The sequence below is a fragment of the Pogona vitticeps genome, chromosome 4, assembly GCF_051106095.1.
Source record: "Pogona vitticeps strain Pit_001003342236 chromosome 4, PviZW2.1, whole genome shotgun sequence".
Lineage (NCBI taxonomy): Eukaryota > Metazoa > Chordata > Lepidosauria > Squamata > Agamidae > Pogona > Pogona vitticeps.
In genome coordinates, this window is record NC_135786.1 from 89,093,059 (window position 1) to 89,117,500 (window position 24,442).

The 24,442-nt window shown below is 40.9% G+C and overlaps 1 protein-coding gene and 1 long non-coding RNA gene across 4 annotated transcripts in view; one reads left to right on the forward strand and one right to left on the reverse strand.

Moving 5' to 3' along the window:
• LOC144588798 (uncharacterized) overlaps positions 1-24,442 on the reverse strand; it is a 349,859-nt gene that overhangs the window by 110,578 nt on the left and 214,839 nt on the right. The gene's annotated exons all lie outside the window — the stretch shown is intronic.
• Positions 13,797-17,285, forward strand: LOC140706683 (uncharacterized). The gene is made up of 2 exons (XR_013544507.1): positions 13,797-16,007; positions 16,489-17,285. It is a non-coding gene; the product is annotated as an uncharacterized LOC140706683 (long non-coding RNA).

Consider the following 24,442-nt stretch of genomic DNA (forward strand, 5'->3'; position numbering starts at 1 on the left):
CAACTGTTCATTTCGTTTCACAAGTTATTCTGCCTGCTTGTAGCCATGCACATTCTACCTAGTTAGACCATACTGGAACGGGCTCTTGCCCATTTGAATTACCATGCATGTCCTCTGACTTTAGTTGTAGCCAATCCTAATAATTAGCTTGATGTGTGATTTATCTCATACAACCCAAGCCAAGGTGTGTTGCCATCAGAGTGTCAAATTTTCAAGGTATGTATACATATCTTTTTAAAAAAATCGTATAATATTGCTTTAATGCTTGAAATATTTGTTTATTTGTTTCTTGCCTCAAGCATTGCCCCTCTGCCCCAAAGCTGCTCCCCACTCTCTATTAGATGTTAGCTGTGGCTGTCTTTGGCCCTCACACTCATATATCTCTTTCATTCAGATTCATGGTTGAATTTACTTCTCTTTCATTAACAAGAAAGTATATTAGATAATTTCAGCTAAAGTCACTTCTCTGTGCATCCATCTTCTTCATCAATATATTCCCAGTGTATTTTGTGTCGCATGGCATTTTAATTAGTTTTGCACGATGTTGTGCATTCAGCAAAAAAAAAAACACCCAAATATGACAAATGTGATTAAATGTTTCAGTTTTGAGAACATCAGCTTAGGTAAGCTTTTACACAATAAAGCATTAATAACCTTTTGCATGTGATATAAAACAATTTTCTGTGATTGATTAACAGAGTTGTGATGTGAACAGCAATAACAATAGATGAATACTTTACTCATTGTGCAGGCAGATACGGCCTGGGAGAAGCAGCACATAAAATTACTGCTACATTCACCAAGAAGGCAATGCGAAAGTAAAAGATTTGTGTTCTGTATGACAAGTCTAACACTGAATGAAAAGTTTATCAGCTCAATAATAGTTTATCGATACTGCATAATATTGTATTTCAGTTAAAAAGCATGGATGGATAGCGATGGCGAATTGCATTTATTCAATTATTGAGGGATTTTAATTGGCAGAACAGCATTTTTCACATTTGAAAGTATTATGCATATTTAGGATGCTTTACAGATGATATGAACTAAATATCTAGTTTTCCATGGAACACAGTTTGATAGAGAGATGTGGGCCATGCACCTAATGGTCTGCATTTTCTTCCAGTGATATTACAGGAATGCAACTTTATCTGCCTTATTATACCAATCTGCCCAGCTCACAGTGCTCAGCTGCACCCTGAATAAATAGACCCCTTCCTCACAAAATAAACAATTAAGGACAAAATGCAGCTAAGAAAAAAGATTTAAAACAAGAGGCCTATGGAACTGGCAGGCAAAGCATGTGATAGTAGCACAGTCTTAAATAGTTTTGGAAAAGTAACTTTTTTGACAGTTCCCAGAACCCCACACAGTCACTGAATGCCTCTGAAATTCATGCTGGGAAGAAAACAACTGGCCTATTCTAAATCTTAACAAAGATATCTGTACTTCTTAGATTTTTCCAAATTTTGCTGTAAGGAAGCCAAATTTATTTACATCACAAAGGCTCCATAAACTAATATTAACTGAGAACCAGTGGTCTAGATCAAACTAACCAGAGGCATTTGCAAATCAGTTTAAACTTGATCTTTCTGTACCAACATCCAGTTACCAATCCACAGAAGTTCAGGGTCAAACTAGACAAGATAGATCATCAGTGTCCAATTTGAGGATGATGGCACATATATCTTTCCGTGATGGAATCTTCAGATTTGGGACTCAGCAATCAGACTTGTAAATGAAGCCAAAGTTTTTTCATTTAAGCTTTCGGTTCTGTTTAACCAGCAATAAGCGCAAGTTCATACAGGGTTCACTGATGTACTCACTGTTTATTGAAGGAGGCACAATACTCTTACATTTAATCACATTTGTCATATTTGGGTGTGGTTTTTTTTTTTTGCTGAATGCACAACATCGTGCAAAACTAATTAAAATGCCATGCGACACAAAATACACTGGGAATATACTGATGAAGAAGCCTTCGGGAATACCAAAGTTTGTCATCTGTTGACCAAATATTAAACATATTAAACTGATTTTCAAAATGTGGACAAACGTATGTCTTTCATCACATAAAGGAGCTCTACATTAAAATATTTAATTGGTTGTTGAAACAGTTGTCTTGTGTAGTTTGACCCTCAGTTATATTACCAAATGAGAACATTCTGTAACACTAAAGAATTTAGTTGTGTTCCATTGCATGTATTCCAGCTACGAAATAACAGAAAACTCTGACTACATAACAATTTGCATTTATGAAGTTTTGCTTCTGATTACCAATAATCAGACCCAACAACATGTACAGTGGACCCTCAACGTAAGGACAGCTTGATGTACATACTTTTCGAGGTATGGACTTCTCCGGCCACTATATTTCCAATCAACTTGCGGCTGGAGAATCAACCTACAGACCGGAAGGGGGAGGTGGGGAAAGCTCTAAATTCAAATTAGGTGCTTTCCCTGCCTCCCCCTTCCAGTCTATAGGCTGCCGTGCCTCTGGATGCCTTCCAGGGCTTCTCCGTCGCCATGGGAGGCATCTCGGAGGTCCCCCGCTGCTGATTGAGCCTCCGAAGCACGATCAGCGGCATCAGGGGGACCTCTGAGAGGCCTCCCATGGTGGTGGGGAAGGCCTCTGGATGTCCCCCTTGCTGCCAATCGTGCTTCAGAGGCTTGATCGGTGGCGGGGGAACTTCCGAGAGGCCTCCCATGGCAGCGAAGGCCTCTCGGAGGTCCCCCGCCCCCACCAACGCAGGCTTTCCCAGGATGGATCGGGCCTATTGGGGGAAGCACTCCCCTGGTAGGCCTGGTCTACCAGGCTTTCCCAGGCAGTACACCGGTCCACCCTGGGAAAGCCTGCGTCGGGAGACTTCCAAGAGGCCTCCAGCAGTGGTGGGGAAGCCCTCGGAGGCCTCGGGCAGCAGTGATGGCGGCAGCAGGGGACCCCTGGAAGGCTTCAGAAAGGTAAGTTCTATTTATTTTCAATTTTTGTGTGTGGGGGGGGATTTCTTGCGCTAGTTACGGATCAAATGGTTTTCAATGCATTCCTATGGGAAATGCATTTTCGACCTACAGACTTTTCGACCTACGGACACCGTTCCAATACGGATTAATTCCGTAGGTCGAGGGTCCACTGTATATACTTCACAAGACTACAGTTTATGGAATTATTTGTAGTTCATGGAACGACCTTTCAAAGTGTGCCTGTGGACTCTTACATGTGGAAACGTTATCAGAACTGTTTCCCAGTATTATGCTGATAGGAATGATCCAGTCAGTGGGATCCTACTGACATTTCCAAAAAACACTATAAGATAATCAGTCTCAATGGTAGTTTTCAATTCACATGAATGCACAGAACCATTTTACTATATTATCGCATGGATACCAAATACTGCAATTGTAAATTCTACAGCAGAGTCAGCGCATTCCCTCTTGAGTTTTCTTCCTCTTTCTCCTTTAGCAAACAGCTAAATTCTGTATCTTGGCTGAAAACTCAAGATCCTATGTATTTGCTAATTTTCATTCTGTGCATATACTGGTAAAAAATCTCCAAACAGTCATGGATTCCTCACTGCACAGATTCTTTAGGAATCAAGATAATTGTGTAAGAACCAAGAACTGGTGTGAAATGAACAATAGTCACTGTTTTGGCTGTGTTGAGCGAAAACCTTTGTTCATTACGTGATGCTCTTCTTGAATAGTCATTATAGCCAACAGCCGCATCATATCAGAAGCTCTCAAAATAACGCTTACAACAGTTAGATCAAATATACAAATAAAAATGGGAGGTATAATGCAGAAATGCAAGATCCATTAAACTATGCAAGTATGCATGAACTGTAAAAAGTTGATCCAGTACATATCAGCTATAGCCTTTAGCTGTTAGCAGGTGCAAGTCACTCAGTTGTACAATTCATTTGTCTACCTAATTGCACTGAAGATAGGCTTTTAGTTTGCCTATAACATTGCTAATGAGTAGGTTTTCAGTTCGATCTAACTAATTAATTCTTGTTAACTTCCTTTGCATTGCTGTTCTTTTAATTTAACCAGAGACAGCCCCATAGTTGCTACTTGTGTTAGTCTCCACCAGATTACTCTATTCATTAAGGGCTGTAATTGTTGGCCATAGCCATTTCCAAATGGTCATTACAACCTCTGGCTTGCATATTGAATAACAGCAATTTCCTGACTCCAACAGACTCTTATGTGAGGGAGGGAAAATGCTAATAAAGAAAGAATAAATGATTCCCTGCTTCATTCAGTGGTTTGTAGATTTCTTTTACACAAGAAATTGCATCGAGGTGGTAAAACGGGTTTCTCTCGCAGGCCCCCTGCCTCCACCCCGAGTGAAAACAATAAGAACCAAGTCAAGCATTCCCTGCTACTGTGATTACAGCATCCGTAAAAGTGATTATATGGCTGCTGTAATCAACTTCAATGAAAGCTGCCTGTTAGAGCTTCAATAATTACTCATTTCTGTTAACAGCTTGCTTTCAGTTTAGTACTTTGAGGCCCAGAAAGAAATATAAAAAAAAACAGGGTGTTTTAATAAAAAGACCCTGTGAGTGCAATACTTTGGGGGTAAAAGCTTCTGTGTGGGCAAAAAGGAAAAGAAAAAAGGAAGAAAAGTTTGTATGCAACTTTTTTTGTCCTCTTCTCAATAACAACTCTCTTTTTTTTCATTTAAGCTTTCGGTTCTATTTAACCAGCAATAACCACAAGTTCATACAGGGTTCACTGATGTGCCCAGTGTTTACTGAAGGAGGCACAATAGTTTAAATGAAATGGTGATTTAAAATATTTTACCCATTTCTTTAAACAGATTGCCAGCTCTTCGGTCTGCGTTCAGAGCCATTGCCTTTGCTTTAGATGTATCTCCTTCTCTCACAGTTCTCCAAAAGAAAGGAGCTTGTAGAAGTTAAGTTTTAAAAAAGATAAAGATAAAAAAACTTTTTAAAGCTAACCCCCCCCCCCCGAAAACACCCATATATCATTTGGATGACCACGGCAGCCTGAATAGAGAGTTGTGGACAGCACTCCAAGGTTCTGAGTGACATGGAAAAGATTCAAATCCCTGCCCACCCATGAAGGTCTATGAAGTTCTTGATTTATAATTTTATCTACACTGAATCTCCTTCACAGGATTTTGGGATTACTATGCAAGTTCTACCTGAGCACTTTCGAAAATGGACATGGTCTAAGTTAAATAAATTAGCATAAGGATAGTAATAAATACCTGCAAAGAATAATAGAGGAGTGGGTTAAACCACAGAAGCCTCCGTGCTGCAGGGTCAGAAGACCAGCAGTCGTAACATCGAATCCACGCAACGGAGTGAGCTCCTGTCACTTGTCCCTGTTCCTGCCAACCTAGCAGTTCGAAAGCATGTAAATGCAAGTAGATAAATAGGTACCACCTCAGTGGGAAGATAATGGCGTTCTGTGTCTAGTTGCACTGGCCATGTGACCATGGAAACTGTCTTTGGACAAACGCTGGCTCTACAGCTTGGAAACAGGGATGAGCACCGCGCCCTAGAGTCGGACTAAATGTCAAGGGGAATCTTTACCTTTACCTAGGTTATCTAATACCTCTAATACTTATCTTACATTTTTAATCAATCATCATGATTAGAGCAGTAATAGTAGTTCTGTGTGTGTTCTTTGCCATCAAGTTGGAAATGACTTATAGCGACCCTAATTTAGGCTTTCAAGTAAATGAAATATTTAAGGAATGCTTTTATTAGTTCTGCTAATCCAGTCAGTTTCCATAGCTGAGCAGTGATTTGAACTCCGTTATCCAAAGTCCTAAGCCATCAGTCTATCTACTACACCACATTGGGAATAGTAGTAATACTAGGATCAAATGAACATAAAACTTTCCCTCACCACAGTTTGGATGACTTTTGAAAGCTTTCCCTCTTTGTCCTTTTAAAAGGTACCCTTGTTAGAAAGAATATGTCATGATAGAGCAGATGAAGTGTATCCTTTTTACAGGACTAACAGATAATTTTGGGGGGATCTCAGTGTGATGTAGTGGTCAGAGTGATGGACTAGGACTCTAGAGAACAGGGCTTAAATCCCCAGCAGCCATAGAAACCCAGTGGGAGAGTAGAACTGGAAAAGCCACTGTTTAAATGTCTCATTTACCCTGAGAGCTCTATTAGGATCCCTATGTCAGTTCCAACTTGACAGCACAGAACACAAACAGAACAAGTAATTTTAGGCCTAAGAGTCTGTTTTGGACTCTGAACTTTAGACAAATGCAACAGACATTATAATTTTGTGTCCAAATGTTGAAATATGTCTCCAGTATTTCAGGTTTGAAAATAGTGTTGTATGGGACAGCACATTATATTTTTAACAGAACTCTTTTGACCGCTATCTTTTTTTTCAGGGTGGAAATATAAACCTTGCAGAGAAAATTAGCTATTGGATATAATCTAAGTCACTGTATAAAAGTTATTCCCCCTCCTCCCCGTTTGGAGATATGCAACTGTTGTCAAAAGACATGGCCATGCTTAATTGTAGAAGCCATTCTGAACACCTCAATGTTCAAAACCATCTTAGAAAAAGGCCCTCTGGTTGCTGTTCTGATTCTCTTATCCCTATAATGAACTGAAGTAGTTGGGGAGTCCTGCTTGTTACTTGGGGTTAAAACTACAGCACTAAAGCTGCAGTTCTGTATAACTCTGCAGAGGATCCTGCCTTGCCTGTAAACCCAGTCAGATAGTTTGCTGACACACTCCCCATGTTAAGGGGGAAACAAACATTAAAAATCAGCAATCTGGTTGGGTGGAGAAGCACAAGACAAAGTAAGAAGAACAGCCAGAAGAAAAGAATGGCTGGATTTGTTTTCGCAAAGGCTGGATTCTTTAGAGCTTTTCTGTTCTTTACTGAACTAAATGTTCTGCAACATGTTAAAGTGTCTCTGATATATATAAAAAACAGCAACATTTGAGTACTTTTCTTATTCAAAATAATATAAACTTCTCCAGCATCAAATGCAATATGTGAAGGTATCAAAACAGGCAGACAAGTTGGGGTGCTCTGACACATATTCTCCTCAGGATGTGAAGAGTGTCTTGAAACCCTCTTGCTTGAGAAAGTAATTAAGGAAGAGTATTTGGAATTATGTATAAGTGCGTACAAAAAGCTGTAGCTTTCTCTAGTCTAACTTCGAGCTACATAACTGTACTATAGACAGTGACATCTTACAAAGTGTGATGATAATTTAATTTAAATTTAATATTAATATTAAAAAAAACCTCAAAGGAAAACAACAACAATATTGCACAGACAAAGCAGCAGTGAATTCTATAGGCTGGGAGCAACCATTGAAAATGCTGGCTTTCAGGTACTCACCAAACATGCCTGGATGGTGACAGGACTGTGAGATGGCCTTTCCCCAAAGATCTCAAAGACTGTGGGAAGAGGTGCCCATATAGACTCATAATGAGACAGATGCTCCCTCAGATAGTTTGGCACCAAACTATGTAAGATTTTAAAGATTAAAATCAACACAATTAAGTGGGTCCTGTAAGCAGTTAGTAACCAGTGGAGGTCTTTCAGTATCAGTGGCTTTGCTGAAATCAAAAATTTCCTACTTCTGTCCTAAGGCTCCCATGGACTTCCTTTCAATGGGAAGCTGAGGAAGCCTCAAGAAGAGAGAAGGAAGTCTGCCATTAACAAAAATCACTGTCACTGATACGACTTTACCACCAACAGAAATTTTCAATAATTAAAGACTTCCTCCTCGCATCCTGTGGTTCCCGTGGATTCCCAATGATAAAAGTGATTACATGGGAGCCTTGGAAAACATTTAATGCCAAAGTAGGAAATGGTTGTGTCAGATGCCAAGATAGCATACTTGACTCTCCCAGGAGTACTATAGAGATACATAGATCCCCTGTACAAAGATTAGAAGCCTGTTGCTCGTCACAGCTGGTGTTTATCCCAATTAAGGATCAATCCCAAAATGAAACCAGATAATCACAGATAATAATGCTAAAGTTCATCTGAGTATCAAAGTATAAGAGTTTTCACTGTTGCAATAATTACAGTTAACATCAGCTTGTCTATCAAGATTTGTTTATTTCCATTCCTTCTATTTCCATATGCACAAAATTACTTCAGAGTTGTTATAGCATCCAAAAATCTTACAGCCAGGGAAAAGTTGTAGGCACATATGCTAAAAAATGCATGAAAACTGAACTTAAACTGTAAGCACATACTTAAATCAAAAATATAGAAGCATTTCTTCTAGGGTAAAAAAGACCAATTAAAGTATTTCAGGGTTACGTTACAAAAATGCAAAAGCTTAATAGCCCATAGTGGTAGAGAATACATCTCTAGAATACATAATTTAATAATCAAAGCAATATCATTTTAAAAACCTTAATAACCTCTTGCAAATACATAGAAAAAACAAAGTTCTTAGAATAAGAGTTTATAAAATAAAAAGCATTTCTAGCCTCTAAGCATATTAATAATACACACAGAAAAAATAGTAAATAAAGTTATCACCCAGTCTGACTATTAAAATCTATGTAAAAAATCCCATTGTTGATTATTTGGTGCCACTGCTGCTCTGCCCCATGATATGAGAGTAGTTGATATTCAGTGTGTGTAGCATAATGCAAAGCTGTCTTGTTATGAATGAATGCCCTGATGCATGCTGTGTGTGTGTCTTACCTCCACATATTTATAACTCTTACAAATTGTTTTCACTTCCCCTTATCTTGTTTTGCTAACTTACGATTTTCAACTTGTAGGATTTTCTAGATGTTCTTGTCTAATACAAATCTCCATCGACTCAGATCTTGTTCTGTTTCCTAAAGTTGACAAAATTGTTTACACAATATTCATTATTTAGACTATATTTTAACTTTAGGTAAATTGTACCTTTGTTCTTGGTACTTAAGTATAACATATTGTTGAATTCCCCAGAGTTCAAATATCAATACTTTTCTGAAAGATGGTGCTACTTCAATAAAAGGTATTCAACATTTAGTTGTCATTGTTTATATGTCTATAACCTTGATCTGCCAGTTGTTTGGGGTACACTTAATGTGTTATGAATTAACTCATAGTAGCAGTTCCAACTTGTGGTTTTTACTGTACTTTACTTTTAAGGCTTTCCCCCCTCTACCACCCATTATCCTTTTAAATTCTTATAGAACAGAAAATTTCAAATATTGACAGTTGATTTCTAAAACCAAAATCAACCCTTCTAGTGATATCATCAGCCTTTTAAAGGCATAAGTTAAGGAACAAGATCCCAGTCATTCATTATCTTTCCAGGGTGCATATTTTCATGAATTTCATTGTGTTGGTTCCAGATGGCAACCTAACTGGCTTTTTAAAAACCATCATGTATTTTATCACTATTCCCTGAAAACTGCCCATCACTAGTTCAAAAATCTCTGTAGTGGGGATTTAAATTCTCACCTTTCTCCTCCTCACAGGCAAGGGTGACAAACTGAACATTGTTCTACACATGGAAAAAATGGCAAGGAATTTTTGTTACAGCTCTTACATTGGGCAACATGATTATTTGTGCAAATAATAATCTTTTTAAAAAGCATTGCCTGGATCTTGAACAAAATTATATGATTCATGAATCACTTAAACTGTGCAGACTGCCCTGAATTAAAATGATCTCTACTTTATTTAAGAATGTGCAGTACAAGAAGGACTGCTGGCATCTTGTTTTAATCTTGGAAACTACAAACAAAAACTATCATGTAGAAATGGATAATCAAGGTTATTTTCACAAAACTCATGAGTATCCTGTTGATTTCTCTGTGCATCTAATGTTTTACGAGCCCTTGTGCTCTTTGTTAAGGTGTATGTTGTGTGACTTATTGCACAAACAGTCATGCAACTGTTTTTACCAAATACTTTACCAAATAGCGTAACTACTTGCACAATTTTTGTTGCACACAGAGATGTTTACCACAGGATATCGGCCACTGTGTTAAATCCACAACTTACGCCATTGTATAAGATCAAAACTCACCATGTATTGAAATAAATGGAACTTAAATTAGTCAACCGAGGTCCCACTTAATTTCAACAGCTACATTGTAAGTATGATTAAGGGTGGATCCAACACATTCTTCTTGGTAAACATTCTAGGTTAAAATACTTCAAATTGAGCTTAATATAAAGACATTTCCCTTGAAATTATACCAATTGTCTCAATGTCTTTCATTCCTTTAGAAAATGATTGTAATTGTCATAGATATTGCCAGCAATGTATGGATATGCCTTAATAAAATCCTGCTGAAAACTATTTTAAGTGTAAATAAAGTTATGCTGTTAATTAATAAACATTTCTGATCAATAATTGGAAGAGCTAGCAGATATGCTAAGCTTTCCTGGGTTTACAGCCAGTGAACCTTGACACTACTTGGAAGTGAGAAGGAAATAGGTGTTGTGGTACTGAACCCACCAGACAACTAAAATCAAGCTTTCTCTTACTTCAACACCATTTCCCCAGAGATGGAGCAAGTATGATTTTAGTGTTTGTAGTTGCTTTAATGATTGGACACCCATCTTCTTTCCACTTCCCACTAGTACAGGGCTCAGAAGGTCAGTATAATGATGTCTGTCTTTGTGTTGTACACAGAGAATTTACACACACACACACACACCACTCATAGCTCCAGTTGGTGTGACATCACAAGAGCCCACCTTGTGATATATAATAATCTTTATTTCACCTTATTATATCAGACCTTTTTGCCCTCTATGTACCCCATCAGGACCAACATCAATTGATTGTGCTGCTAGTTGTCTAAAAGATATACAGTTCTCAAAAGGGTCAGCATGAACCATCACACTGTAATAGATACCAATATTGTTGTTGTGGGAAACTAGAGAACTTCTATTGGGCTTTGGACTCATACATTATGAACAGCAGCCTTTCTTGAAAGCTATTCATTTGAAATAGTTTCCAAAGTAGCTTATTCTGCAGCCTGTGAGGGGTTCTGTAGTTAAAAGGTAGGTGAGTGGGGATTCAAGAGCCTGAATCCCACTGGGTGCAAGCAAATCAACAAGTTACCCACCTGTAATTGTAGTTCTTGGAGTGGACCCCTGTGATTCACACGTCCCGACCCCACTGTCACACCCTTTTCTTTATGTGGCAGTTGACCTAACTGAAGGGAGAGCCTTGGTACCAAAGTACATATACCAAGGGGAAGGGGTCTATGCTAATGTATTTTCTTTTGCTACCGCAGAAGCTCTAGAATATTCCGACGAGGCTCCATGGGCAGATTACTCATAGTGTGAATCACACCCTACAATTACAGGTAGGTAACCTGTCATTCTTCTTCATGGCCTCTGTGAATCACACTACGGATGACTAAAAAGCTACCGTACCTGGAGAACGGTATCACGTCAAGGTAGATGATAACACAGCATGCCCAAAAGCAGCATCAGATTACTGCCAAAGGTCCAATCTGTAGTGATTGATAAACGTGGATGGCTGTGACCATGTGGCAGAGGTGCAGATGTTTGGTACGGGAATGCCCTGAAGAAACACCATAAATGTTGCCAACACCCAAGAAAGAGGGCGGATATTCTGTGGCACTGGAACTCGAGCAAGCTGATAAGCAAGCTGGATGGTAGACGTAACCCAGTTAGATATTCTCTGCAAGGTAACTTGAAGACCCTTGGCAGGAAGTTGGTAGCTGAAAAAAAGTCTAGCTGAGCATCTGAAGGATTGAGTGTGGGCTATGTAAAAGCCAGAGCCTGTCTTACATCAAGAGTACGGAGGATCCTTTTTTGACGAGTAGAAAGAGACGGAAAAAAAGAAGGAAGAACTAAAGGTTGGAATAGGTGGAACTGGGAGACAACCTTGGGTAGAAAAGAAATATCCACAAAAAGTTTAATCTTATCTGGATAAAATTGGACATAAGGGTAGTCAGACCTTAAGGCCACAATTTCACTAGGACTTTGAGATGATGTGATGGCCACAAGAAATATCGTTTTGAAGGTAAGTAACCTGAGGTCAGTTGACATCAGGGGCTCAAACAAGGCCCTTGTAAGTTGTTGAAGGACGAATGTCAGTGACCACTGAGGTGGTGAAAGGTGGACATCTGTGCTAGAGGTGTGATAGCCCCTTTAAGAAATGTTTCAGAGTAGGGTGTCTGAAAAATTTAGTTGCCTGAGAGGTTGGTGGTTGATAAGCCACAATTGAAGAAAGGTAGACCTTGAGGGATGAGACAGAAAGACCCTTAGTTTTTAACTGCATTAAAAAACATAAGAAAGTGGTAAGAGAGGAGTTGGTTGAGGAGAAAGATGACGCTGCAGTAAAAGCTTGATTTTTTTTTCAAATTTATACATATAGACCTTCCTAGTTGAAGGTTTCTTTGCATGATGAATGACATTCATCAGTGAGGCTGAATCCTCCACACTGTGAGATGAAGAGCAGGGAGATCTGGGTGGAGAATTTGATTTTTGTTATGTATGAGCAGGTGAGGTAGACGGGGCAGGTGATAAATGTCAGACAACAGCTGGTGGAGAAATGTGAATCATGGCTGTCGCAGTCACCATGGAGTTATCAGGACAGTATTGGGCGTGTCCTGCTGAAACCGAACTATAACTTTGTGGAGGAGTGAGAACAGTGGAAACAGGTAAATGAGTGACTTTGGCCAATGGCCAATGGATCCGTCTGCGCAGGAGTTCTTACCTACTCCTGCATGGGAGCAGTAACACTTGTATTTCCAGTTTACCTGGGAGGCAAAGAGGTCGATGGTGGGTGTGCTCCATCGTTTGCACATTGAGAGAAAAACAGATTGATCTGACTCCCATTTGTGGGCTTGATTTCCCCCCCCCCCGACTGAGCAAATCTGCCAGATGGTTGTCTTGACCGGCTATATATATATTGCCGTGAGACAAATGTGATGAGAGAGGCATCATGAGAGACAAATGTGATGAGAGAGGTTGACAGCGAGGTATAAAAGACTTGGGGAGTGAGTGTCCCCTTGTTTGAGAATATAATACATCATGGTGGTGTTGTCTGTGGCTATTTGAACAATTTTGCCCATGAGATGGTTTTTGAAAGCTTTGCAAGCTTTTATTAGTGTTAAGAGTTCTAGCTCATTGATATGGAGGAGTTTCTCTCTTTGTGACTACCGGGCATGGATTCGCAGGGATCTGCAATAGGCACCCCAGCCAGTAAGGCTGGCATCTGTACTAACCTGGATTTGTGGGCGGGGTTGTTGAAAGGGCCATCCCATCAACAGGTTCTGACTGGAGTGCCACCGTGCAAGCTGGGAGGCGAGTTCTGGAGTGACTCGCAGCAACATATGTGGTGAGTCTGTCAATGGGTTGAACAAGGCTAGGAACCATGCCTGGAGTAATCTTATTTTAAGGCAAACATGCTGAACCACAGCAGTCATTGACACCACAGTGCTTTAAAAACACGTTGGACTGTTAAAGCAGATACGAGCCCATGAGGAGTGAAGGCACAAAGTAAGGAGATTAGCTTGAGGCATTTGTCTCTTGGAAGAAACACCCGAGCATGTTTGGCGTCTATAATTGCTCCTATATAATGAACCAGCCTTGTGGGTTTTAACTTGGATTTGTGTAGATTTACTGCAAAGCCGAGATCCTGGAGAAGAGACAAAGTGAAGCGAATGTCTCGTTGTGCTTTGTGATAGGAGCATGCTACAAGCAGCCAGTCATCGATGTACGGGAGATGTGAATTTTGTGAAGTTTGAGGTAAGCTGCCACAGGACCATGCAATTGGGGAACACTAGGGGAGCTGTTGTGAGTCTGAATGGAAGTCAATAAAGGTAGACATATTGTCCAGAGAAAACGTTGGTAGGTGCACATAGCTCCCTGCTAGTTGGCAATTCTCATGATGAAGGCGGCAGAAGAGTATAGCCATCTGCCTATGGAGTCAATGAGCCTGCTGTCTTTATTAGGTGGTATTCGTATTTGTCTGTGTCGATAGCGAGATTGTTAAGCTTTGACAAATATGGAATTGGGATCTGGTTGTTTCTGTAAAAGACTGTGCCCAGATCATATGCTTGATAAAGGTTGTCTATGTGTTTTGATGCCAAATGAGATGATACTGGTTTGGTCGAAGAATGTCTAGGTGTGCTCAGGAGAGAATGGAGAATGGAGATATGGACCGGCGTGATAGTATCTTTAGAGATGGGATCATAAAGATGATCTGCTGCTCCAGTAGTGGGTCTATGGATTTGTAGGTCAAGGTATTTTGCCATACGAATCATTAGTTGAGCATAGGTTTGAAAATCCTCTACTGGTGACGGAGGGTCTGTGTCTGCCAGGTCAAAAGCCGGTGATGTTAAAAATCCTGATGGTGTTTGAGGCCTAGAACCATGATCAGATGGATCGGCATCCTGCGTTGAGTCAATCAATTATCGATCGATATTGGCATCGAGTGGCTGGTGCTGAAAATATTGGTGTCGACGCCGAGCTGTTGATGTCGAAGGGGCATTGGTGGACAGTGGTCAATGTTGAGGGTCACTGGTCAGTATGGACGTTGAAGGTGTGTCCATGGACAGGGGTTGATAGCGAGGGTCTTTGACTGCTGCTGACATGGAAGTTGCATCCATGGACAGCGTTCAATATCAATACTGAAAGGGTCGGTATTGAGGTATGTCGAAATGGAGGTTGTTGTCAGTGTTGAGAGAGCTGTCAAGGTGGTAAAAGCATCAATGGACCACACTGCATTACAGTGAAATAGACAGACGCCAGTGATGAGCAGGATGAGGGAGGAAAATAGTAATTTGCTGGTGCTGCAACATGCCTGGAGCTGAAGAGTATCGATTGGCTTGGTTGGGGCTCTTAGGTGCCACCAGATAAGAGGTGCCAGGTAGTCCTGGGCGATCATGGTAATAAGATGACCAAGGTTCGACACTGAAGGCTCCCTAGCAGAGACATCCTGCAGGGGTAGTGCTGCCAGACCAGGAAAAGCGACTGGCCGATAGTGCTTGGCAGGCTTCTCCATTAGGTACCGATCGGGGCAAATGGCATCCTGATGATGGTGCTGAGCGAGCTCTCTTTCCCCACAAGAAGGCAAGCGGACACTCATACAGGCTTGATGCCTTTGTTGATGTGCCGGAGGCCGAGGTGGTAGGCCTACAGGGGCAAAGTAAGGCACAGTTTCTGGTTGTGTTTAGCGCCATGGATGTCTGACGAGGCAATTTGTGAATACTCACTCGGAGAGCCTGAGGATTGTTGCAGGCTATCAGGGGAAGCCATGAGTCGATCAACACGCTGTTCCCATTCAGGAGACTGCGATGGTGAGGTTGATGAGGTGGAAGTGCCTCCTCATCTGAAAGAGAACCAGTGTAGATGAGGTTTCTAGACTCCGGTAGTTGTGGAGTCAGGAAAACGGTTTTGGAAGGCTTCGATTTCAAAGACTTAGCCTTCTTCAGAGTTGATGGTTCCGGTGCCGAGGAAGCATCCATGGATGTTTTTTTCTTAGAGGCTGTTTTCGATGTCGAGAGTTTTGATGTCAAATGTTTGGCTTTGTCCACTCACGTGACCATCAATATTGAGGGGAGAGTAGGTTATTGATTGGAATGAGATGCAGTAGCTGACGGGCGCTGTTTTGTCGCTTCGTAAACAGCTTCATCCATGGCTTTAGGGATTGCTCCCAGAGCCAAGGTTTGAGTCTAGAGAGACGACTGCGGAGAACTCAGCGTTGAACATTTTTGCAGTCAGTGTACGAGGAAGTTTGATGGCCTCACTGAGGCAAAAAAGGGCATTTAGGGAGGGCATCAGAGAGTGGGATCTCGTTATCGCAGCCTATGCAGCTTTTAAATGGGCCTGAAAAGGCCATGAACCGAGAACCGGTTTTGAAAAGAAAACAATGGAACGAGGGACAACGCTTCGGCCCTAATGCCAGTGTGTATCTTGTTTTGAAAGTAATAAATAAAGTTCAATAACTTTCCTACTTTCATTTTCAGATTTCTCGCAGAAGCAATGCGGTGGTTGAAAGAAACAGAAGGGAGAGCCTTGGTGCCAAGGTACATATACCAGGGGGAGGAGTCTATACTAATGTATTTTCTTTTGCTACCACAGAAGCTCTAGAATATTCCAGCAAGGCCCCGCTCATGCGCGGATTACTCATAGTGTGATTCACAGAGGCCACAAAGAAGAACCTAGGGACACCTAAAGTAGTTCTTTGGATTATGGCCAGCACAGAACATCAAAAGCTTAACTGTAAAAGATGTATTTTTTAAAAAAGCTCTCCTATGGGTCTCAGTTCTCTAGAATCACTTTGAGACTGTTGGAAAGCTAGTGCTGTAGCATTTTACTCTCCCATGAACTCTTCCAAATGTTTTATATTCTATTTTAATTAGTGTCTCTATTGTCTGGAGCTTGGGGCACAGCCAATACCTCATCAAGTCTATCAAACTCAAGGGTGAGGAACTTTATTTAATCCCTGGCAAATTACTTCTGCAATCTTTTCCTCTATTTGTTCAATATATTATTTCTCTGGTGCAGCCTCCTGCAGTGATCAGAAAAAAAGCTCAGAAGAACAATGCAGGCTGCAAGCCCATGCACACTTCCCTGAGAGTAAACCCCATCGAAAACAATGGCACGTACTTCAGAGTGAACATGCACTGGATTATGCTGTCAGATTCCTCTGCCCAGAAGATGGAACTGCCCTATTACAAATTATAAATAAAGCTTCACAGACTCTTTCTGATCTCAGTTTGGGCTCTGGATGATTGCAATCTGTACAACAGGCAAGCATTGAGAACATCTGAAAAAAGGACGCATACAATGGATTAATTTCAAATGTGGCTCTTTAATCCCACTTTAAATATAAAAGGGATTAAGGAAGCCAATTTGTTAGGCATGGGGGTGTTGGGAGTAAAAATATCTGTGAAGAGAAATCCTCAGTTCTATGATGGAAGGGGTGGGAGTGAGGGAAGCTTGGATGTGAAATGTTTCCTCACATTATGAACATGATGTGTTTACCCTGGACTATCTTCCTTTAGTCATCAGTCTACTGCTTACAAAATTCTTGGGAAAAGACTGTATTTTCCAAACTGGATCTCAAAGATTAGCTAAACCCCACATGATAAGGAACAGCGCATGTTTCTGCTGCAGACCCTGTTAACAGATAAGTCACGTGTGCAACAGAGCTGTGCCAGCTGTTTGTGCATTTCTCAATAAGTTTGCTCAACTGAAGTCACCAAATTGCTTGTTACAACTCCAAAATCAGCCAGATTAGTTACTCAGTTATTTGCTGTTTGACTCTCTTCATATTACCACAGTTCAGAAAAAAAAGAAAATACCGTATTTTTTGCTCCATAAGACGCACCTCTCCATAAGACGCACAAAATTTTTAGGAGAAGAAAACAGGGAAAAATTAATCTGTTTTCTTCTCCTAAAAATCTGGTGAGCCTTATGGAGAAGTCCGTCTTATGGAACACACCTTAGCTCCCTTTGGCACCGTAGGGGTGGGGGGTGGGGGGAGCCTCCAAAGGGTCCTAGGGTGTGTTCCAGGACCCTTTGGAGGCTCGCCCTGCCCCCCCCATGGTGCCAGAGGGGGCGAAATTGCCACCTTCAAGGACTCTTCTGAAGCTTCCCAAGCCTCAAAAGAGTCCCAGAAGGTGGCGATTTCACCCGCGTTGGCCCCGTGGGGGCTGGGGGGAGCGTTGCAAGGGTCCTAGAAGGCTCACTCAGACCCTTGTGATGTTCCCCACCCCCACCCGGCCAGCGCGGGCAAAATCCCCAGCTTCCAGGACTTTTTGTGAGGCTGAAAGGCTCAGAAAAGGTCCTGGAAGCTGGTGATTTCGCCCCTGCTGGCCCCGTGGGGGGTGGGGGGAGCCCTGCAAGGGTCATGGAAGGCTCACTCGGACCCTTGGGAGGCTCCCCCCACGGGCCAGTGGGGGCGAAATCACCACCTTCGCTCCATAAGACGCACAGACTTCCCCCCACTTTTTTTGGGGGGGGGAAGTGCGTCTTATGGACCAAAAAAATATGGTAAGTTTTGAATTCTAAAAACAGGCCCTACATGGCCAGCAGAAATACAGATTGTTTCCCACATGAAGCATAAAAGCCTAAGTTTATCACTTGTTCTTGGCTCTCCCCAGGAGCAGAGTAGGGAACTGCTGGATAGCTCGGTGGCTTAGGTCTCTGGCTGCTGAGCCAGAGGCTGGGAGTTCAGTTTCCCACTGTGTCTCCTTGAGAAGGGCTGTTCAAAGGTGCCCTTTTAAAAAACACATGAGTGTTGCTTGACTTCACCCACTGTGGTCTAAACAGATGGGAATAACTCTTCAAGATTTCCAGGCAGGAAAATTGCCAGCTCCAGAATGTCTATGGGAATGTTTATGTGCAGTGCACATGCTTTCCGACTGCTCTGTGGTCCCTATAAGCCAAAGTCCAGATTCAATTCTCATAGGACACATTTAAAAAGTCTAGTAGGCCAGTTGTGGTGTTAAATCAGGGATGCTGGATATTTTCCTAAGTACCCTCCGGAAGAAAACCAGAAGCCGGTGTTCATCACAGCGGGCATTTATCCCAGTTAAGGGTTAGTTCTAGAATAAAACTAGACAATCATTGACAATCATATTAAAATTCATCTGAGTATCATAGTGGGAGTCTTTTTACTGTTGCAATAATTCCAGGCAAAATCAGTTTGTCTAATTCTACAAGCTTAATTTATCTACATTGCTTTTCCATTCCATAAGCACAAAAATGCTTACAAAGTTGCTGTAAAAATACAAAAGTCTAACAACTGTGAAAAACTGTGGGCACAAATTCTTAAAAATATATGAAAATAAATATAAGTTGCAGGCAAGTACTTGAAGTCAGAATTCAATCAAAAATACAGGAGCCAAAGTACAAAAAAATTCAGAAAGAATATTTTAAGTTACATTTTAAAAAATGCAAGAGCTTATAGCCTAAAACAACACATTTTAAAAAAAAATTCTTAAAAGTAAAAAAGCACTAAAACTTTAAGCAATCTTTGGCTTTAATGCATATTAAACACACACACACACACACACACACACACACACACACACACACACACACACACAAATTACTTGAAGTGTTCACCCACCAAGGCTAATTTGAATCTATGGAAGCTCAGAAGAACAATGCAGGCTGCAAGCTGACTTTTTTTACTTATTTGTGTGTGTGTGTGTGTGTTTATCTCTATATTTATAGTTATTTCAGTTCTTCACATTTTCCCCAACCTGCAAACAATCTCTTTTCCAGGGACTATGAGATTCAGGAAGACATTTTTGAAAGGAATCTCAATTGTTCCTCTTTGCAAGTTGATTTCTGGCAAGCTGCCACTATGATGATAACATTATTGTTTTGACTAAAATTCTGCAAAGCTTAGAGGAATAAAGGCTTGTTGCACCAAGAAACTGGAATGCCAGAATATTATAGCTCCAAGCTATTCAACCTACAAAGCATTGCAACTACGAAGAGTCCATGTTATAAAGGGCGCAAGTTACAGGAACTGCCACCTCCATATTTACAAATTGCAATATAAGCATGCTTAGCTGTCTGGATGTTTTGTGTCCTTGCTCAGCTGCAGAACTAGCTAATTGTTTTGAAATTTGTTTATTATATTTTTATATCACGCCATCTAGTTACTATGGTAAACTATTGTTCAAGTCTTTGCTTTAAAAAAGTAAAGACCTGGTTCTTTACTCAGACTTTCATACTCTTCCCCTTGTTTAATTAACTTTTTTGTCTGGTCACTCTAATTTTAATGACCCATGATTTTATAGATTTTATAGGCTGAATGTATGCTTGCCACCATCATATATCTTAGTATAGAATTTACTACGTATTTAGGCTGGCTGGATTGTTATTATTATTGTTATTGTTGTTGCTTGCTTAATGTTTCCTTTCTTATTATTATTAAATGTAAGTTTATGTTTGTAGTTGTTTGCATTATAAGCAGCCCACAGTAGTGGCCTTGCTACTAGATGAGTGAAGTAAAAATTGAGCTAACGAAATGGATAAATAAAAGCACTTTGATTTCTAGAGCTACCTTTTCTATACTCCCCTTAATTATTTTAACACTTTATACCTAAAAAATTTCAAATCCTGACAATGACTCTTTGCGACAGGTACACACAGAATATATACACACTTCCATCTTATATATTACATATTTTAGCCAGCTTGTACAAAGAGTTCCTTATGTCTTTTATTAATGGTTCCATGTGGTATGCTTGTCTAATATTGTTGGGACCTTCAGTTTTTTAATATCATTCAGAATCATGGAAATCCACTTTAAAGTTTCAAAAGGGAATCATTGAGTGTACTGGATTTGCTCCCATTTCTTATCTCTTCATGTGGGTCTCTGCCCTCTCAAGCAAAATGTACTTTATTCTAGTTTAAAATAAGAGTAACTGGCCCAGGCTGGTAGCCTGTTCCCAACAAGAAAGTTCTTTCATGCTGAATTTTAATAACTTCTTGGATCCAATATTAATTTTGAAAGGGAAATGAAGAAAACAAACAACCACTCCTTCTGCATAGTTCCCATGCAGAGCATTTTAATATACTTTTGTCTAATTTCCTTACAGCAATGATTGAGTTAGTGCAAACACTGAAAGCAAAATGTAGCAGAATGATACGGTTTTAAGTGTTTATAATTTTCTCTTTTTACTAGCTAGCTAACTCAAATAAACTGAGGCTATGACTATACTAAATGGCATAACAAATACAGTGAATAGCCTAAGACATTTCCTCAATATATATTTTTTCAAAACTCCCCCCACCCTCCCCAATCCAATATGTAACTAAGTGACCTGGCTTGTTTCCTATGAAAATGGTTCTGAAGCTATTAAAAAGGAGGTTATTTACACAACACTATCCTGTTAATCAGAAAGTGAAGTGTATTTCTTCCTGTAGTAAGAAAGCAAAAGGCGCTTTGAAGTAACAGCTTTGATGTGGTTCCTCTGAAGAAGTCAATAATTTGGACAGGCAAAGCATCAGGGACTGACTTTCTATTGCTGTCGGTTGCCATTTACACCTAAATAAAGAACTGGTATTTTTCCACTGGAGGAAATGTCTGCATTTGCTTTATCAGATTTAAGCAGCAACCCAAATCACAAATCTAGGAAGAGTACAGTGTTGAACATACCAGTACTACAATTAACAGAACTGCGTATTGCATCAAGCACATGAATGAATGGTTTGGTAGGGCAGGACACATCAATTTGAAATATCACAAAAACACCCTGTGGTGGCATGATTGGATATACACTACACTTACTTATTTTCCTGGGCTCCATGATCACTGCAGATGGAGACAGCGGCCACGAAATTAAAAGACGCCTGCTTCTTGGGAGGAGAGCGATGACAAATCTTGACAGAATCTTAAAAAGCAGAGACATCACCTTGCCAACAAAAGTCCGCATAGTCAAAGCTATGGTTTTTCCTGTCGTGATGTATGGAAGTGAGAGCTGGACCATAAAGAAAGCAGACCGCCGAAGAATTTATGCCTTTGAATTGTGGTGCTGGAGGAGGCTCTTGAGAATCCCCTGGACTGCAAGGAGAACAAACCTATCAATTCTGCAGGAAATCAACCCTGAGTGCTCACTGGAAGGACAGATCCTGAAGCTGAGGCTCCAGTACTTTGGCCATCTCATGAGAAGAGAGGACTCCTTGGAAGAAACCTTGATGTTAGGAAAGTGTGACGGCAAGAGGAGAAGGGGACGACCAAGGATGAGATGGCTGGACAGTGTCTGCGAAGCAACCAACATGAATTTGACACAACTCCGGGAGGCAGTGGATGATAGGAGGGCCTGGCGTGCTCTGGTCCATGGGGTCACAAAGAGTCGGACACGACTAAACGACTAAACGACGACGACACTTACTGAACAAACTACAGTACATCTTGTACATCATGGGGGGGGGAATCTGTCCCCCTTGCCCATTTTAAACTTCTGAACACTCCTGGATTTCAACAAAACGTGAAATAATCACATTGAGAAAGGGATGTAGCCTGTACTGACTCCCCAGGGAGCAAAACCGGACTTTCTATATATTATTCCATGGGTAGACAGACAACTCTGGCTGTCCAGATGGTTTAGGACTGCAATTCTTATGATTTCTCAGAATTTGCTAGGTTGGGTAGCATTGATGGGAGTTGCAGTCTAAAAATATCACACATTCAATACATATTATATATTTTCACAGCATACATATGTCGCATCCATACATGCATCCTACTTTTAAAGTTAAAGGTTCCCCTTGACATTTAGTCCAGTTGTGTCTGACTCTAGGGCACAGTGCTTATCCCCGTTTCCAAGCCGTAGAGCCAGCGTTTGACCAAAGACAGTTTCCGTGTTCACGTGACCAGCATGACTAGACGTGGAACGCCATTCCCACCGAGGTGGTACCTATTTATCTACTTGCATTTACATGCTTTCAAACTGCTAGGTTGGCAGGAGCAGGGACAAGTGATGGGAGCTCACTCTGTCACGTGGATTCGCTCTTACAACTGCTGGTCTTCTGACCCTGCAGCACAGAGACTACTGCAGTTTAACCCACAGTGCCACCATGTCCCAACATCCTACCGGTACTTGTAATACATCCTATATACTGTAAGCCCTATCCAAACTCTATTCAAGTTCATGTAACTGAAGAGCAAGAAGATGCACTGTGGCCCCTCTCAGGCAGATCTGTTGGGAAACAATCATCATCACATATTTAGATAAAATATCTGTGATTAGGAATCCTGTCTCAACGAGTTTCCTGGTCACACGGACCTCTATTAACATTTTTGGTCACCCAAAGCAAATATTGTCACTCACTAAGGAGGAACAGAGGCCAGTCCTTGAATAATGTAGGAAACGGGAAGCCCATATTAAAATCCACAATGATAACCTCCAATGTCTCAATATTTTAGCCAAGTTATACAGTACAGTTGTGCCCTGCTTTACGATTGCCCCACATTACGATGAAACCGCATTACGACGACATTTTTGCAATTGCTTTTGCGATCACAAAATGATGGTTTGAATAGGGTTTTTTCGTTTTACGATGATCGGTTCCCTGCTTTGGGAACGAATTCTTCGCAAAATGACGATTTTCCAATGGCTGATTGGCGGTTTCAAAATGGCCGCTGGGTAAATAAAATGGCTGCCTGCTGTTTTCTGGGACGGATTCCTTCCACCAAAAATGGCCTCCCTATGGAGGATCTTTGCTGGACAGTGAGTTTCCAGCCCATTGGAACGCATTGAAGGGGTTTCAATGCGTTTCAATGGGCTTTTTTTCGCATTACGACGTTTTCGTTCTACAGCAATTTCGCTGGAATGAATTAATGTCGTAATGCAAGGCACCACTGTATATCTTTTTTTCCACAGCCTTCTAACACAGTAGCCAAGTTAGATACCACAAAACGTAGAGAGCAATCTCTCCAGAAAGTGAAGCATATACATGAAGGCAATGCCAAATGCTATAAAAATAGAACTTAAAAGTAATGTGGACAAAAAAGAGAGAACTAAATTAGAAGGGAGGGGACAGCAAATGGGAATTGTAGATACAACTGTCTTCTGCTACAGTGAAAGCCTTGCAATTGAAGAGAGGGGCACTGTTGGCAGACCTCAGTGTCCTAGGTGGCCATTAGGCTTAAGGCCCAGTCTAAAGTACAGAGAAAGGCAAAATATTTAAATCATGTCCATATCCATAATTGTCTTATACTTGTCTTTAGCGTGTTGTTCTATGAATGCATTATCACAGCAATCATTACGTCATCCTGTTCTCCTTTGCAATAATTCCTGAAATAATTAGTTGGCTGAGACATGTTAAGCTCTTTTAGTGAATAAATAAAAGCCATTTTTCTCCATCTTGAGAATTTGTTTCTTCTTTAGATTTGGTTTCACTGGATATTTCCAGTTTTTCTCCACTTTTTGTTTTTTGTTTTGTTTTTGCAACAGGATGAAGGAGAGGAGGCAGCTTGAGGGTAGAACTCAATGAATGATCAAAAATCAGGGTCGGGAGACTGATGCCTGACAGCATGCTTCTTTCAGAATTCTCCACACCTATGGATTACTCCACAGTTTTGAGATGCATGTCTCATACCATAACGTCATTAGGTAGCGTTTCCTAACCTGGTGCCCATCAGATATATTGGGCAACCTTCCCTGTTATCTCCTGCCAAGGCCTCTGAGGAATCCCTTTCATTGTGGGGAACCCATTAGGGGCCATGGGATTGGGGGGGATCTTTAATTTCCAAAAATTGACACCACTGGTAAAATAATCCTGGTGGTGTTGATTTTCAGAAATCAAAGACCCCTCTCTCTCTCCCCCCCCCCATGGCCCACAATGACTTATCCATGGCAAAATGGATTCCACAGGAGCCTTGACACCTGAGGAGAAAAATCAGAAATATATTATTTCTGAAAAATTGCCACAGTGTAACTTACAGAACAAGATAACAGCCACAGTTTCTGCGCCATGAGGATGTCACTCT